The 16,058-nt window shown below is 31.7% G+C and overlaps 1 protein-coding gene across 1 annotated transcript in view; it reads left to right on the top strand.

Annotated features, from left to right (window-relative positions):
• The window catches only part of LOC134843729 (protein virilizer homolog), a 550,828-nt gene that overhangs the window by 419,622 nt on the left and 115,148 nt on the right, over positions 1-16,058 (top strand). The gene's annotated exons all lie outside the window — the stretch shown is intronic.

The following is a 16,058-nucleotide window of genomic DNA, read 5'->3' as shown; positions in this document are numbered from 1 at the left end:
TCTTATTTCAAAAATAAATTTTAATCATCAGATTTCCCAGTGAAAAGAGTCACTGATTATAAGTGCGACCCAGTTATTTTGACTTTTGTTTGAGTTGAACACGTTTGCGTGATATCATTTTCACGGATAAGTTAACTGAAATAATTCTGCTTCTCTTTGTTTCTTATATTTCTTTAACACTTGTGGAGGTTACATTAAATCAATTTTGATTTCTCCGCTCTTCCGGTGATTATACGGTAAGCCGCTTTTCCATACACTATAAACTGCTAGTTATTTGATCTTGTGTAGCTGCGATAAAAAAAACTCTCTGTTATGGTTTCACCAGAGCGCAAACGAAGTCAATCGTTCATTCGATGAAAAAATTTATGTTTTACTGTTTTGTTGCTTTCTGGACTTGGCTTCTAATTTTAGAATTGAACTTATGTTTTTCGTCACTACCACTGAATATATGATTACCCATCTATTCTGATGTTTTTGATGCCTTGATCATATTACTCATTCTGTTCAACAAAAGGTTTTTATCAGCCATAAAATTCAACTAAGTTTTGATTTTGGTTCGTTTTTGTTTTCCGGATTCTGGTATTCGATTTGCAAAGTGTCCGATTCTGTTTCTAGTTTCCACTCAAGCTATGCTTAACAAAAATAATCCTCTTTGGACCTTTTTTTATATTGCCAGATTCTGCAATGAACTGAGGTTTTGTCACTATCAAGGGTTTTTTAACTGAGATTTGTATCAATTGAATGTGCTAGCTCGATTAACAAATCATCTTGGTTTTGATTGGTTAAAACAAGTATCTTATTCTCTGAGTTCTTTTTTTTGCATCAGGTGTTCCTCTGTTCGTTAGTTACAAGATTTGAATGGAAAAACTCTTTACTATATTTTCAATTAGTTTTTCTTTCGAGGATGCACTGTTTTTTTACTTATAGGCTTGGCTTGTTAATTGTAAATTGAGATGATGTTTTTCGTCACTACCACTGAATATATGATTACCATTTTATTCTGATGTTTTCGATGCCTGGTTCATGTTATTCATTAGCTTCAACAAAAGTTTTTCGTATCAGCCATAAAATTGAGCTCAGGTTTGATTTTGGTTCGTTTTTGTTTTCCGGATTCTGGTACTCGATTTGCAAAGTGTCCGATTCGGTTTCTAGTGTCCACTCAAGCTATGCTTAACAAAAATAATACTCTTTGGACCTTTTTTTATATTGTCAGATTCTGCAATGAACAGGTTTTGTCACTATCAAGGGTTTTTTAACTGAGATTTGTATCAATTGAATGTGTTAGCTCGATTAACAAATCATCTTGGTTTTGATTGATTAAAACGAAGTATCTTATTCTCTGAGTTTTTTTGCTTCAGGTGTTCCTTTGTTCATTAGTTACAAGATTTGAATGGAAAACCTCTTAACTTTTTTTTCAAATAATTTTTCTTTCGAGGACGCACTTTTTTTATAATCTTGGCTTGATAATTGTAAATTGAGATGATGTTTTTCGTCACTACCACTGATTATATGATTACCATTTTATTCTGATTTTTTTGATGCCTGGTTCATATTACTCATTAGCTTCAACAAAAGTTTCAGTCGTAGCAGCCATAAAATTGAGCTCAGTTTTGATTTTGGTTCGTTTTTGTTTTCTGGATTCAGGTACTTGATTTGCTAAGTGTCCGATTCTGTTTCTAGTTTCCACTCAAGCTATGCTCAACAAAAATAATTCTGTTTTGGGGCTCTTGATTTCATCTGCTTAATTCTGCAATGAACGGAGGTTTTGGCACTATCAAGGGTTTTTTAACTGAGTTTTGTATACGTTGAGTGTGTTTGCTCGACTTGAAAATCATCTTGGTTTGATTAATTAAAACGAAATATTTTATTCTGGTTTATTTTGCTTCAGGTGTTCGTTTTTTGGTTAAGTACAAGATGTTAATGGAAAAATTCTTTACTTAATTTTAAGCGATGTTTCTTTCGAGGTTGCACTGTTTTTTTTTACTGATAGGCTTGGCTTTGTTAATTGTAAATTTAGATGATGTTTTTCGTCACTGCCACTGAATATATGGTTACCATTTTATTCTGACGTTTTCGATGCCTGGTTCATGTTATTCATTAGCTTCAACAAAAGTTCCTATCGTATCAGTCATAAAATTGAGCTCAGGTTTGATTTTGGTTCGTTTTTGTTTTCCGGATTCTGGTACTCGATTTGCAAAGTGTCCGATTCTGTTTCTAGTGTCCACTCAAGCTATGCGTAACAAAAATAATCCTCGTTGGACCTTTTTTTATATCGCCAGATTCTGCAATGAACTGAGGTTTTGTCACTATCAAGGGTTTTTAACTGATATTTGTATCAATTGAATGTGTTAGTTCGATTAACAAATCATCTTGGTTTTGATTGATTAAAACAAGTATCTTATTCTCTGAGTTCTTTTTTTTTGCTTCAGGTGTTCCTTTGTTTATTAGTTACAAGGTCTGAATGGAAAAACTCTTTACTTTATTTTCAAATAATTTTTCTTTAGAAGATGCACTGTTTTTTTACTCATAGGCTTGGCTTGTTAATTGTAAATTGAGATGATGTTTTTCGTCACTACCACTGAATAAATGATCACTTTTTTTCTGATGTTTTCGATGCCTGGTTCATATTACTCTTTAGCTTCAACAAAAGTTTCTGTCGTATCAGCCATAAAATTGAGCTCAGTTTTGATTTTAGTTAGTTTTTGTTTTCTTGATTCAGGTACTTGATTTGCAAAATGACCGATTCTGTTTCTATTTTCCACTCAAGCTATGCTTAACAAAAATAATCCTCTTTGGACCTTTTTTATTTTGCCAGATTCTGCATTGAACTGAGGTTTTGTCACTATCAAGGGTTTTCTAACTGAGATTTGTATCAATTGAATGTGTTAGCTCGATTAACAAATCATCTTGGTTTTGATTGATTAAAACAAGTTTCTTATTCTCTGAGTTCTTTTTCTTTGCTTCAGGTGTTCCTCTGATCGTTAGTTAAAAGATTTGAATGGAAAAACTCTTTACTTTTTTTTTAAAATAATTTTTCTTTCGAGGATGCACTGTTTTTTTACTTATAGGCTTGGCTTGTTAATTTTTTAATTGATATGATGTTTTTCGTCACTACCACTGAATATATGATTACTTTTTTTCTGATGTTTTCGATGCCTGGTTCATATTACTCTTTAGTTTCAACAAAAGTTTCTGTCGTATCAGCCATAAAATTGAGCTCAGTTTTGATTTTAGTTAGTTTTTGTTTTCTTGATTCAGCTACTTGATTTGCAAAGTGACCGATTCTGTTTCTAGTTTCCACTCAAGCTATGCTTAACAAAAATAATCCTCTTTGGACCTTTTTTATATTGCCAGATTCTGCAATGAATTGAGGTTTTGTCACTATCAAGGGTTTTGATTAAAACAAGTTTCTTATTCTCTGAGTTCTTTTTTTGCTTCAGGTGTTCCTCTGTTCGTTAGTTAAAAGATTTGAATGGAAAAACTCTTTACTTTATTTTCAAATAATTTTTCTTTCGAGGATGCACTGTTTTTTTACTTATAGGCTTGGCTTGTTAATTGTAAATTGAGATGATGTTTTTCGTCACTACCACTGAATATATGATTACCATTCTTTTCTGATGTTTTCGATGCCTGGTTCATGTTATTCATTAGCTTCAACAAAAGTCTGTCGTATCAGCCATAAAATTGAGCTCAGGTTTGATTTTGGTTCGTTTTTGTTTTCCGGATTCCGGTACTCGATTTGCAAAGCGTTCGATTCTGTTTCAAGTGTCCACTCAAGCTATGCTTAACAAAAATAATCTTGTTTGGACCTTTTTTTATATTGCCAGATTCTGCAATGAACTGAGGTTTTGTCACTATCAAGGGTTTTTTAACTGAGATTTGTATCAATTGAATGTGTTAGCTCGATTAACAAATCATCTTGGTTTTGATTGATTAAAACAAGTATCTTATTCTCTGAGTTCTTTTTTTTTTGCTTCAGGTGTTCCTTTGTTTATTAGTTACAAGATCTGAATAGAAAAACTTTACTTTATTTTCAAATAATTTTTCTTTAGTAGATGCACCGTTTTTTTACTCATAGGCTTTGCTTGTTAATTGTAAATTGAGATGATGTTTTTCGTCACTACCACTGAATATATGATTACTGTTTTTTCTGATGTTTTCGATGCCTGGTTCATATTACTCATTAGCTTCAACAAAAGTTTCTGTCGTATCAGCCATAAAATTGAGCTCAGTTTTGATTTTAGTTAGTTTTTGTTTTCTTGATTCAGGTACTTGATTTGCAAAATGACCGATTCTGTTTCTAGTTTCCACTCAAGCTATGCTTAACAAAAATAATCCTCTTTGGACCTTTTTTTATATTGCCAGATTCTGCAATGAACTGAGGTTTTGTCACTATCAAGGGTTTTCTAACTGAGATTTGTATCAATTGAATGTGTTAGCTCGATTAACAAATCATCTTGGTTTTGATTGGTTAAAACAAGTTTCCTATTCTCTGAGTTCTTTTTCTTTGCTTCAGGTGTTCCTCTGATCGTTAGTTAAAAGATTTGAATGGAAAAACTCTTTACTTTTTTTTTCAAATAATTTTTCTTTCGAGGATGCACTGTTTTTTCTACTTATAGGCTTGGCTTGTTAATTTTTTAATTGATATGATGTTTTTCGTCACTACCACTGAATATATGATTAATTTTTTCTGATGTTTTCGATGCCTGGTTCATATTACTCTTTAGTTTCAACAAAAGTTTCTGTCGTATCAGCCATAAAATTCAGCTCAGTTTTGATTTTAGTTAGTTTTTGTTTTCTTGATTCAGGTGCTTGATTTGCAAAGTGACCGATTCTGTTTCTAGTTTCCACTCAAGCTATGCTTAACAAAAATAATCCTCTTTGGACCTTTTTTATATTGCCAGATTCTGCAATGAACTGAGGTTTTGTCACTATCAAGGGTTTTTTAACTGAGATTTGTATCAATTGAATGTGTTAGCTCGATTAACAAATCATCTTGGTTTTGATTGATTAAAACAAGTTTCTTATTCTCTGAGTTCTTTTTTTTGCTTCAGGTGTTCCTCTGTTCGTTAGTTAAAAGATTTGAATGGAAAAACTCTTTACCTTATTTTCAAATAATTTTTCTTTCGAGGATGCACTGTTTTTTTTACTTATAGGCTTGGCTTGTTAATTGTAAATTGAGATGATGTTTTTCGTCACTACCACTGAATATATGATTACCATTCTTTTCTGATGTTTTCGATGCCTGGTTCATGTTATTCATTAGCTTCAACAAAAGTTTGTCGTATCAGCCATAAAATTGAGCTCAGGTTTGATTTTGGTTCGTTTTTGTTTTCCGGATTCCGGTACTCGATTTGCAAAGCGTTCGATTCTTTTTCTAGTGTCCACTCAAGCTATGCTTAACAGAAATAATCCTGTTTGGACCTTTTTTTATATTGCCAGATTCTGCAATGAACTGAGGTTTTGTCACTATCAAGGGTTTTCTAACAGATTTGTATCAATTGAATGTGTTAGCTCGATTAACAAATCATCTTGGTTTTGATTGATTAAAACAAGTTTCTTATTCTCTGAGTTCTTTTTCTTTGCTTCAGGTGTTCCTCTGATCGTTAGTTAAAAGATTTGAATGGAAAAACTCTTTACTTTTTTTTCAAATAATTTTTCTTTCGAGGATGCACTGTTTTTTTACTTATAGGCTTGGCTTGTTAATTTTTTAATTGATATGATGTTTTTCGTCACCACCACTGAATATATGATTACTTTTTTTCTGATGTTTTCGATGCCTGGTTCATATTACTCTTTAGTTTCAACAAAAGTTTCTGTCGTATCAGCCATAAAATTGAGCTCAGTTTTGATTTTAGTTAGTTTTTGTTTTCTTGATTCAGCTACTTGATTTGCAAAGTGACCGATTCTGTTTCTAGTTTCCACTCAAGCTATGCTTAACAAAAATAATCCTGTTTGGACCTTTTTTATATTGCCAGATTCTGCAATGAATTGAGGTTTTGTCACTATCAAGGGTTTTTTAACTGAGATTTGTATCAATTGAATGTGTTAGCTCGATTTACAAATCATCTTGGTTTTGATTAAAACAAGTTTCTTATTCTCTGAGTTCTTTTTTTTGCTTCAGGTGTTCCTCTGTTCGTTAGTTAAAAGATTTGAATGGAAAAACTCTTTACTTTATTTTCAAATAATTTTTCTTTCGAGGATGCACTGTTTTTTTACTTATAGGCTTGGCTTGTTAATTGTAAATTGAGATGATGTTTTTCGTCACTACCACTGAATATATGATTACCATTCTTTTCTGATGTTTTCGATGCCTGGTTCATGTTATTCATTAGCTTCAACAAAAGTCTGTCGTATCAGCCATAAAATTGAGCTCAGGTTTGATTTTGGTTCGTTTTTGTTTTCCGGGTTCCGGTACTCGATTTGCAAAGCGTTCGATTCTGTTTCAAGTGTCCACTCAAGCTATGCTTAACAAAAATAATCCTGTTTGGACCTTTTTTTATATTGCCAGATTCTGCAATGAACTGAGGTTTTGTCACTATCAAGGGTTTTTTAACTGAGATTTGTATCAATTGAATGTGTTAGCTCGATTAACAAATCATCTTGGTTTTGATTGATTAAAACAAGTATCTTATTCTCTGAGTTCTTTTTTTTGCTTCAGGTGTTCCTTTGTTTATTAGTTACAAGATCTGAATGGAAAAACTCTTTACTTTATTTTCAAATAATTTTTCTTTAGAAGATGCACCGTTTTTTTACTCATAGGCTTGGCTTGTTAATTGTAAATTGAGATGATGTTTTTCGTCACTACCACTGAATATATGATTACTGTTTTTTCTGATGTTTTCGATGCCTGGTTCATATTACTCATTAGCTTCAACAAAAGTTTCTGTCGTATCAGCCATAAAATTGAGCTCAGTTTTGATTTTAGTTAGTTTTTGTTTTCTTGATTCAGCTACTTGATTTGCAAAGTGACCGATTCTGTTTCTAGTTTCCACTCAAGCTATGCTTAACAAAAATAATCCTGTTTGGACCTTTTTTTATATTGCCAGATTCTGCAATGAACTGAGGTTTTGTCACTATCAAGGGTTTTTTAACTGAGATTTGTATCAATTGAATGTGTTAGCTCGATTAACAAATCATCTTGGTTTTGATTGATTAAAACAAGTATCTTATTCTCTGAGTTCTTTTTTTTGCTTCAGGTGTTCCTTTGTTTATTAGTTACAAGATCTGAATGGAAAAACTCTTTACTTTATTTTCAAATAATTTTTCTTTAGAAGATGCACCGTTTTTTTACTCATAGGCTTGGCTTGTTAATTGTAAATTGAGATGATGTTTTTCGTCACTACCACTGAATATATGATTAATGTTTTTTCTGATGTTTTCGATGCCTGGTTCATATTACTCATTAGCTTCAACAAAAGTTTCTGTCGTATCAGCCATAAAATTGAGCTCAGTTTTGATTTTAGTTAGTTTTTGTTTTCTTGATTCAGGTACTTGATTTGCAAAATGACCGATTCTGTTTCTAGTTTCAACTGAAGCTATGCTTTACAAAAATAATCCTCTTTGGACCTTTTTTATATTGCCAGATTCTGCAATGAACTGAGGTTTTGTCTCTATCAAGGGTTTTCTAACTGAGATTTGTATCAATTGAATGTGTTAGCTCGATTAACAAATCATCTTGGTTTTGATTGGTTAAAACAAGTTTCTTATTCTCTGAGTTCTTTTTTTTTGCTTCAGTTGTTCTTTGTTTATTAGTTACAAGATCTGAATGGAAAAACTCTTTACTTTATTTTCAAATAATTTTTCTTTAGAAGATGCACCGTTTTTTTACTCATAGGCTTGGCTTGTTAATTGTAAATTGAGACGATGTTTTTCGTCACTACCACTGAATATATGATTACTGTTTTTTCTGATGTTTTCGATGCCTGGTTCATATTACTCATTAGCTTCAACAAAAGTTTCTGTCGTATCAGCCATAAAATTGAGCTCAGTTTTTATTTTAGTTAGTTTTTGTTTTCTTGATTCAGGTACTTGATTTGCAAAATGACCGATTCTGTTTCTAGTTTCCACTCAAGCTATGCTTAACAAAAATAATCCTCTTTGGACCTTTTTATATTGCCAGATTCTGCAATGAACTGAGGTTTTGTCACTATCAAGGGTTTTCTAACTGAGATTTGTATCAATTGAATGTGTTAGCTCGGTTAACAAATCATCTTGGTTTTGATTGGTTAAAACAAGTTTCTTATTCTCTGAGTTCTTTTTCTTTGCTTCAGGTGTTCCTCTGATCGTTAGTTAAAAGATTTGAATGGAAAAACTTTTTTTCAAATAATTTTTCTTTCGAGGATGCACTGTTTTTTTTACTTATAGGCTTGGCTTGTTAATTTTTTAATTGATATGATGTTTTTCGTCACTACCACTGAATATATGATTACTTTTTTCTGATGTTTTCGATGCCTGGTTCATATTACTCATTAGCTTCAACAAAAGTTTCTGTCGTATCAGCCATAAAATTGAGCTCAGTTTTGATTTTAGTTAGTTTTTGTTTTCTTGATTCAGGTACTTGATTTGCAAAATGACCGATGCTGTTTCTAGTTTCCACTCAAGCTATGCTTAACAAAAATAATCCTCTTTGGACCTTTTTTATATTGCCAGATTCTGCAATGAACTGAGGTTTTGTCACTATCAAGGGTTTTCTAACTGAGATTTGTATCAATTGAATGTGTTAGCTCGATTAACAAATCATCTTGGTTTTGATTGGTTAAAACAAGTTTCTTATTCTCTGAGTTCTTTTTTTTTGCTTCAGTTGTTCCTTTGTTTATTAGTTACAAGATCTGAATGGAAAAACTCTTTACTTTATTTTCAAATAATTTTTCTTTAGAAGATGCACCGTTTTTTTACTCATAGGCTTGGCTTGTTAATTGTAAATTGAGATGATGTTTTTCGTCACTACCACTGAATATATGATTACTGTTTTTTCTGATGTTTTCGATGCCTGGTTCATATTACTCATTAGCTTCAACAAAAGTTTCTGTCGTATCAGCCATAAAATTGAGCTCAGTTTTGATTTTAGTTAGTTTTTGTTTTCTTGATTCAGGTACTTGATTTGCAAAATGACCGATTCTGTTTCTAGTTTCAACTGAAGCTATGCTTAACAAAAATAATCCTCTTTGGACCTTTTTTATATTGCCAGATTCTGCAATGAACTGAGGTTTTGTCACTATCAAGGGTTTTCTAACTGAGATTTGTATCAATTGAATGTGTTAGCTCGATTAACAAATCATCTTGGTTTTGATTGGTTAAAACAAGTTTCTTATTCTCTGAGTTCTTTTTTTTTGCTTCAGTTGTTCCTTTGTTTATTAGTTACAAGATCTGAATGGAAAAACTCTTTACTTTATTTTCAAATAATTTTTCTTTAGAAGATGCACCGTTTTTTTACTCATAGGCTTGGCTTGTTAATTGTAAATTGAGATGATGTTTTTCGTCACTACCACTGAATATATGATTACTGTTTTTTCTGATGTTTTCGATGCCTGGTTCATATTACTCATTAGCTTCAACAAAAGTTTGTCGTATCAGCCATAAAATTGAGCTCAGTTTTGATTTTAGTTATTTTTTGTTTTCTTGATTCAGGTACTTGATTTGCAAAATGACCGATTCTGTTTCTAGTTTCCACTCAAGCTATGCTTAACAAAAATAATCCTCTTTGGACCTTTTTTATATTGCCAGATTCTGCAATGAACTGAGGTTTTGTCACTATCAAGGGTTTTCTAACTGAGATTTGTATCAATTGAATGTGTTAGCTCGGTTAACAAATCATCTTGGTTTTGATTGGTTAAAACAAGTTTCTTATTCTCTGAGTTCTTTTTCTTTGCTTCAGGTGTTCCTCTGATCGTTAGTTAAAAGATTTGAATGGAAAAACTTTTTTTCAAATAATTTTTCTTTCGAGGATGCACTGTTTTTTTACTTATAGGCTTGGCTTGTTAATTTTTTAATTGATATGATGTTTTTCGTCACTACCACTGAATATATGATTACTTTTTTCTGATGTTTTCGATGCCTGGTTCATATTACTCATTAGCTTCAACAAAAGTTTCTGTCGTATCAGCCATAAAATTGAGCTCAGTTTTGATTTTAGTTAGTTTTTGTTTTCTTGATTCAGGTACTTGATTTGCAAAATGACCGATTCTGTTTCTAGTTTCCACTCAAGCTATGCTTAACAAAAATAATCCTCTTTGGACCTTTTTTATATTGCCAGATTCTGCAATGAACTGAGGTTTTGTCACTATCAAGGGTTTTCTAACTGAGATTTGTATCAATTGAATGTGTTAGCTCGATTAACAAATCATCTTGGTTTTGATTGGTTAAAACAAGTTTCTTATTCTCTGAGTTCTTTTTTTTTGCTTCAGTTGTTCCTTTGTTTATTAGTTACAAGATCTGAATGGAAAAACTCTTTACTTTATTTTCAAATAATTTTTCTTTAGAAGATGCACCGTTTTTTTACTCATAGGCTTGGCTTGTTAATTGTAAATTGAGATGATGTTTTTCGTCACTACCACTGAATATATGATTACTGTTTTTTCTGATGTTTTCGATGCCTGGTTCATATTACTCATTAGCTTCAACAAAAGTTTCTGTCGTATCAGCCATAAAATTGAGCTCAGTTTTGATTTTAGTTAGTTTTTGTTTTCTTGATTCAGGTACTTGATTTGCAAAATGACCGATTCTGTTTCTAGTTTCCACTCAAGCTATGCTTAACAAAAATAATCCTCTTTGGACCTTTTTTATATTGCCAGATTCTGCAATGAACTGAGGTTTTGTCACTATCAAGGGTTTTCTTACTGAGATTTGTATCAATTGAATGTGTTAGCTCGGTTAACAAATCATCTTGGTTTTGATTGGTTAAAACAAGTTTCTTATTCTCTGAGTTCTTTTTCTTTGCTTCAGGTGTTCCTCTGATCGTTAGTTAAAAGATTTGAATGGAAAAACTTTTTTTCAAATAATTTTTCTTTCGAGGATGCACTGTTTTTTTACTTATAGGCTTGGCTTGTTAATTTTTTAATTGATATGATGTTTTTCGTCACTACCACTGAATATATGATTACTTTTTTCTGATGTTTTCGATGCCTGGTTCATATTACTCTTTAGTTTCAACAAAAGTTTCTGTCTTATCAGCCATAAAATTCAGCTCAGTTTTGATTTTAGTTAGTTTTTGTTTTCTTGATTCAGGTACTTGATTTGCAAAGTGACCGATTCTGTTTCTAGTTTGCACTCAAGCTATGCTTAACAAAAATAATCCTCTTTGGACCTTTTTTATATTGCCAGATTCTGCAATGAACTGAGGTTTTGTCACTATCAAGGGTTTTTTAACTGAGATTTGTATCAATTGAATGTGTTAGCTCGATTAACAAATCATCTTGGTTTTGATTGATTAAAACAAGTTTCTTATTCTCTGAGTTCTTTTTTTTGCTTCAGCTGTTCCTCTGTTCGTTAGTTAAAAGATTTGAATGGAAAAACTCTTTACTTTATTTTCAAATAATTTTTCTTTCGAGGATGCACTGTTTTTTTACTTATAGGCTTGGCTTGTTAATTTTTTAATTGATATGATGTTTTTCGTCACTACCACTGAATATATGATTACTTTTTTCTGATGTTTTCGATGCCTGGTTTATATTACTCTTTAGTTTCAACAAAAGTTTCTGTCGTATCAGCCATAAAATTCAGCTCAGTTTTGATTTTAGTTAGTTTTTGTTTTCTTGATTCAGGTACTTGATTTGCAAAGTGACCGATTCTGTTTCTAGTTTCCACTCAAGCTATGCTTAACAAAAATAATCCTCTTTGGACCTTTTTTATATTGCCAGATTTTGCAATGAACTGAGGTTTTGTCACTATCAAGGGTTTTCTAACTGAGATTTGTATCAATTGAATGTGTTAGCTCGATTAACAAATCATCTTGGTTTTGATTGATTAAAACAAGTTTCTTATTCTCTGAGTTCTTTTTTTTGCTTCAGCTCTTCCTCTGTTCGTTAGTTAAAAGATTTGAATGGAAAAACTCTTTACTTTTTTTTCAAATAATTTTTCTTTCGAGGATGCACTGTTTTTTTACTTATAGGCTTGGCTTGTTAATTTTTTAATTGATATGATGTTTTTCGTCACTACCACTGAATATATGATTACTTTTTTCTGATGTTTTCGATGCCTGGTTCATATTACTCTTTAGTTTCAACAAAAGTTTCTGTCGTATCAGCCATAAAATTCAGCTCAGTTTTGATTTTAGTTAGTTTTTGTTTTCTTGATTCAGGTACTTGATTTGCAAAGTGACCGATTCTGTTTCTAGTTTGCACTCAAGCTATGCTTAACAAAAATAATCCTCTTTGGACCTTTTTTATATTGCCAGATTCTGCAATGAACTGAGGTTTTGTCACTATCAAGGGTTTTCTAACTGAGATTTGTATCAATTGAATGTGTTAGCTCGATTAACAAATCATCTTGGTTTTGATTGATTAAAACAAGTTTCTTATTCTCTGAGTTCTTTTTTTTGCTTCAGCTCTTCCTCTGTTCGTTAGTTAAAAGATTTGAATGGAAAATTTCTTTACTTTTTTTTCAAATAATTTTTCTTTCGAGGATGCACTGTTTTTTTACTTATAGGCTTGGCTTGTTAATTTTTTAATTGATATGATGTTTTTCGTCACTACCACTGAATATATGATTACTTTTTTCTGATGTTTTCGATGCCTGGTTCATATTACTCTTTAGTTTCAACAAAAGTTTCTGTCGTATCAGCCATAAAATTCAGCTCAGTTTTGATTTTAGTTAGTTTTTGTTTTCTTGATTCAGGTACTTGATTTGCAAAGTGACCGATTCTGTTTCTAGTTTGCACTCAAGCTATGCTTAACAAAAATAATCCTCTTTGGACCTTTTTTTATATTGCCAGATTCTGCAATGAACTGAGGTTTTGTCACTATCAAGGGTTTTTTAACTGAGATTTGTATCAATTGAATGTGTTAGCTCGATTAACAAATCATCTTGGTTTTGATTGATTAAAACAAGTATCTTATTCTCTGAGTTCTTTTTTTTTGCTTCAGGTATTCCTTTGTTTATTAGTTACAAGATCTGAATGGAAAAACTCTTTACTTTATTTTCAAATAATTTTTCTTTAGAAGATGCACCGTTTTTTTACTCATAGGCTTGGCTTGTTAATTGTAAATTGAGATGATGTTTTTCGTCACTACCACTGAATATATGATTACTGTTTTTTCTGATGTTTTCGATGCCTGGTTCATATTACTCATTAGCTTCAACAAAAGTTTCTGTCGTATCAGCCATAAAATTGAGCTCAGTTTTGATTTTAGTTAGTTTTTGTTTTCTTGATTCAGGTACTTGATTTGCAAAATGACCGATTCTGTTTCTAGTTTCCACTCAAGCTATGCTTAACAAAAATAATCCTCTTTGGACCTTTTTTATATTGCCAGATTCTGCAATGAACTGAGGTTTTGTCACTATCAAGGGTTTTCTAACTGAGATTTGTATCAATTGAATGTGTTAGCTCGATTAACAAATTATCTTGGTTTTGATTGGTTAAAACAAGTTTCTTATTCTCTGAGTTCTTTTTTTTTGCTTCAGTTGTTCCTTTGTTTATTAGTTACAAGATCTGAATGGAAAAACTCTTTACTTTATTTTCAAATAATTTTTCTATAGAAGATGCACCGTTTTTTTACTCATAGGCTTGGCTTGTTAATTGTAAATTGAGATGATGTTTTTCGTCACTACCACTGAATATATGATTACTGTTTTTTCTGATGTTTTCGATGCCTGGTTCATTACTCATTAGCTTCAACAAAAGTTTCTGTCGTATCAGCCATAAAATTGAGCTCAGTTTTGATTTTAGTTAGTTTTTGTTTTCTTGATTCAGGTACTTGATTTGCAAAATGACCGATTCTGTTTCTAGTTTCCACTCAAGCTATGCTTAACAAAAATAATCCTCTTTGGACCTTTTTTATATTGCCAGATTCTGCAATGAACTGAGGTTTTGTCACTATCAAGGGTTTTCTAACTGAGATTTGTATCAATTGAATGTGTTAGCTCGATTAACAAATCATCTTGGTTTTGATTGGTTAAAACAAGTTTCTTATTCTCTGAGTTCTTTTTCTTTGCTTCAGGTGTTCCTCTGATCGTTAGTTAAAAGATTTGAATGGAAAAACTCTTTACTTTTTTTTCAAATAGTTTTTCTTTCGAGGATGCACTGTTTTTTTACTTATAGGCTTGGCTTGTTAATTGTAAATTGAGATGATGTTTTTCGTCACTACCACTGAATATATGATTACCATTCTTTTCTGATGTTTTCGATGCCTGGTTCATGTTATTCATTAGCTTCAACAAAAGTCTGTCGTATCAGCCATAAAATTGAGCTCAGGTTTGATTTTGTTTCGTTTTTGTTTTCCGGATTCCGGTACTCGATTTGCAAAGCGTTCGATTCTGTTTCAAGTGTCCACTCAAGCTATGCTTAACAAAAATAATCCTGTTTGGACCTTTTTTATATTGCCAGATTCTGCAATGAATTGAGGTTTTGTCACTATCAAGGGTTTTTTAACTGAGATTTGTATCAATTGAATGTGTTAGCTCGATTTACAAATCATCTTGGTTTTGATTGATTAAAACAAGTGTCTTTTTCTCTGAGTTCTTTTTTTTGCTTCAGCTGTTCCTCTGTTCGTTAGTTAAAAGATTTGAATGGAAAAACTCTTTACTTTATTTTCAAATAATTTTTCTTTAGAAGATGCACCGTTTTTTTACTCATAGGCTTGGCTTGTTAATTGTAAATTGAGATGATGTTTTTCGTCACTACCACTGAATATATGATTACTGTTTTTTCTGATGTTTTCGATGCCTGGTTCATATTACTCATTAGCTTCAACAAAAGTTTCTGTCGTATCAGCCATAAAATTGAGCTCAGTTTTGATGTTAGTTAGTTTTTGTTTTCTTGATTCAGGTACTTGATTTGCAAAGTGACCGATTCTGTTTCTAGTTTGCACTCAAGCTATGCTTAACAAAAATAATCCTCTTTGGACCTTTTTTATATTGCCAGATTCTGCAATGAACTGAGGTTTTGTCACTATCAAGGGTTTTTTAACTGAGATTTGTATCAATTGAATGTGTTAGCTCGATTAACAAATCATCTTGGTTTTGATTGATTAAAACAAGTTTCTTATTCTCGGAGTTCTTTTTTTTGCTTCAGCTGTTCCTCTGTTCGTTAGTTAAAAGATTTGAATGGAAAAACTCTTTACTTTATTTTCAAATAATTGTTCTTTAGAAGATGCACCGTTTTTTTACTCATAGGCTTGGCTTGTTAATTGTAAATTGAGATGATGTTTTTCGTCACTACCACTGAATATATGATTACTTTTTTCTGATGTTTTCGATGCCTGGTTCATATTACTCTTTAGTTTCAACAAAAGTTTCTGTCGTATCAGCCATAAAATTCAGCTCAGTTTTGATTTTAGTTAGTTTTTGTTTTCTTGATTGAGGTACTTGATTTGCAAAGTGACCGATTCTGTTTCTAGTTTGCACTCAAGCTATGTTTAAAAAAAATAATCCTCTTTGGACCTTTTTTATATTGCCAGATTCTGCAATGAACTGAGGTTTTGTCACTATCAAGGGTTTTTTAACTGAGATTTGTATCAATTGAATGTGTTAGCTCGATTAACAAATCATCTTGGTTTTGATTGATTAAAACAAGTTTCTTATTCTCTGAGTTCTTTTTTTTTGCTTCAGCTGTTCCTCTGTTCGTTAGTTAAAAGATTTGAATGGAAAAACTCTTTACTTTATTTTCAAATAATTTTTCTTTCGAGGATGCACTGTTTTTTTACTTATAGGCTTGGCTTGTAAATTGTAAATTGAGATGATGTTTTTCGTCACTACCACTGAATATATGATTACCATTCTTTTCTGATGTTTTCGATGCCTGGTTCATGTTATTCATTAGCTTCAACAAAAGTTTGTCGTATCAGCCATAAAATTGAGCTCAGGTTTGATTTTGGTTAGTTTTTGTTTTCCGGATTCCGGTA

This window comes from Symsagittifera roscoffensis, chromosome 4 (genome assembly GCF_963678635.1).
Source record: "Symsagittifera roscoffensis chromosome 4, txSymRosc1.1, whole genome shotgun sequence".
Taxonomy (NCBI): domain Eukaryota; kingdom Metazoa; phylum Xenacoelomorpha; order Acoela; family Convolutidae; genus Symsagittifera; species Symsagittifera roscoffensis.
The sequence above is the reverse complement of the archived record's forward strand: the minus strand, read 5'-3'. Positions and strand labels throughout refer to the sequence as shown.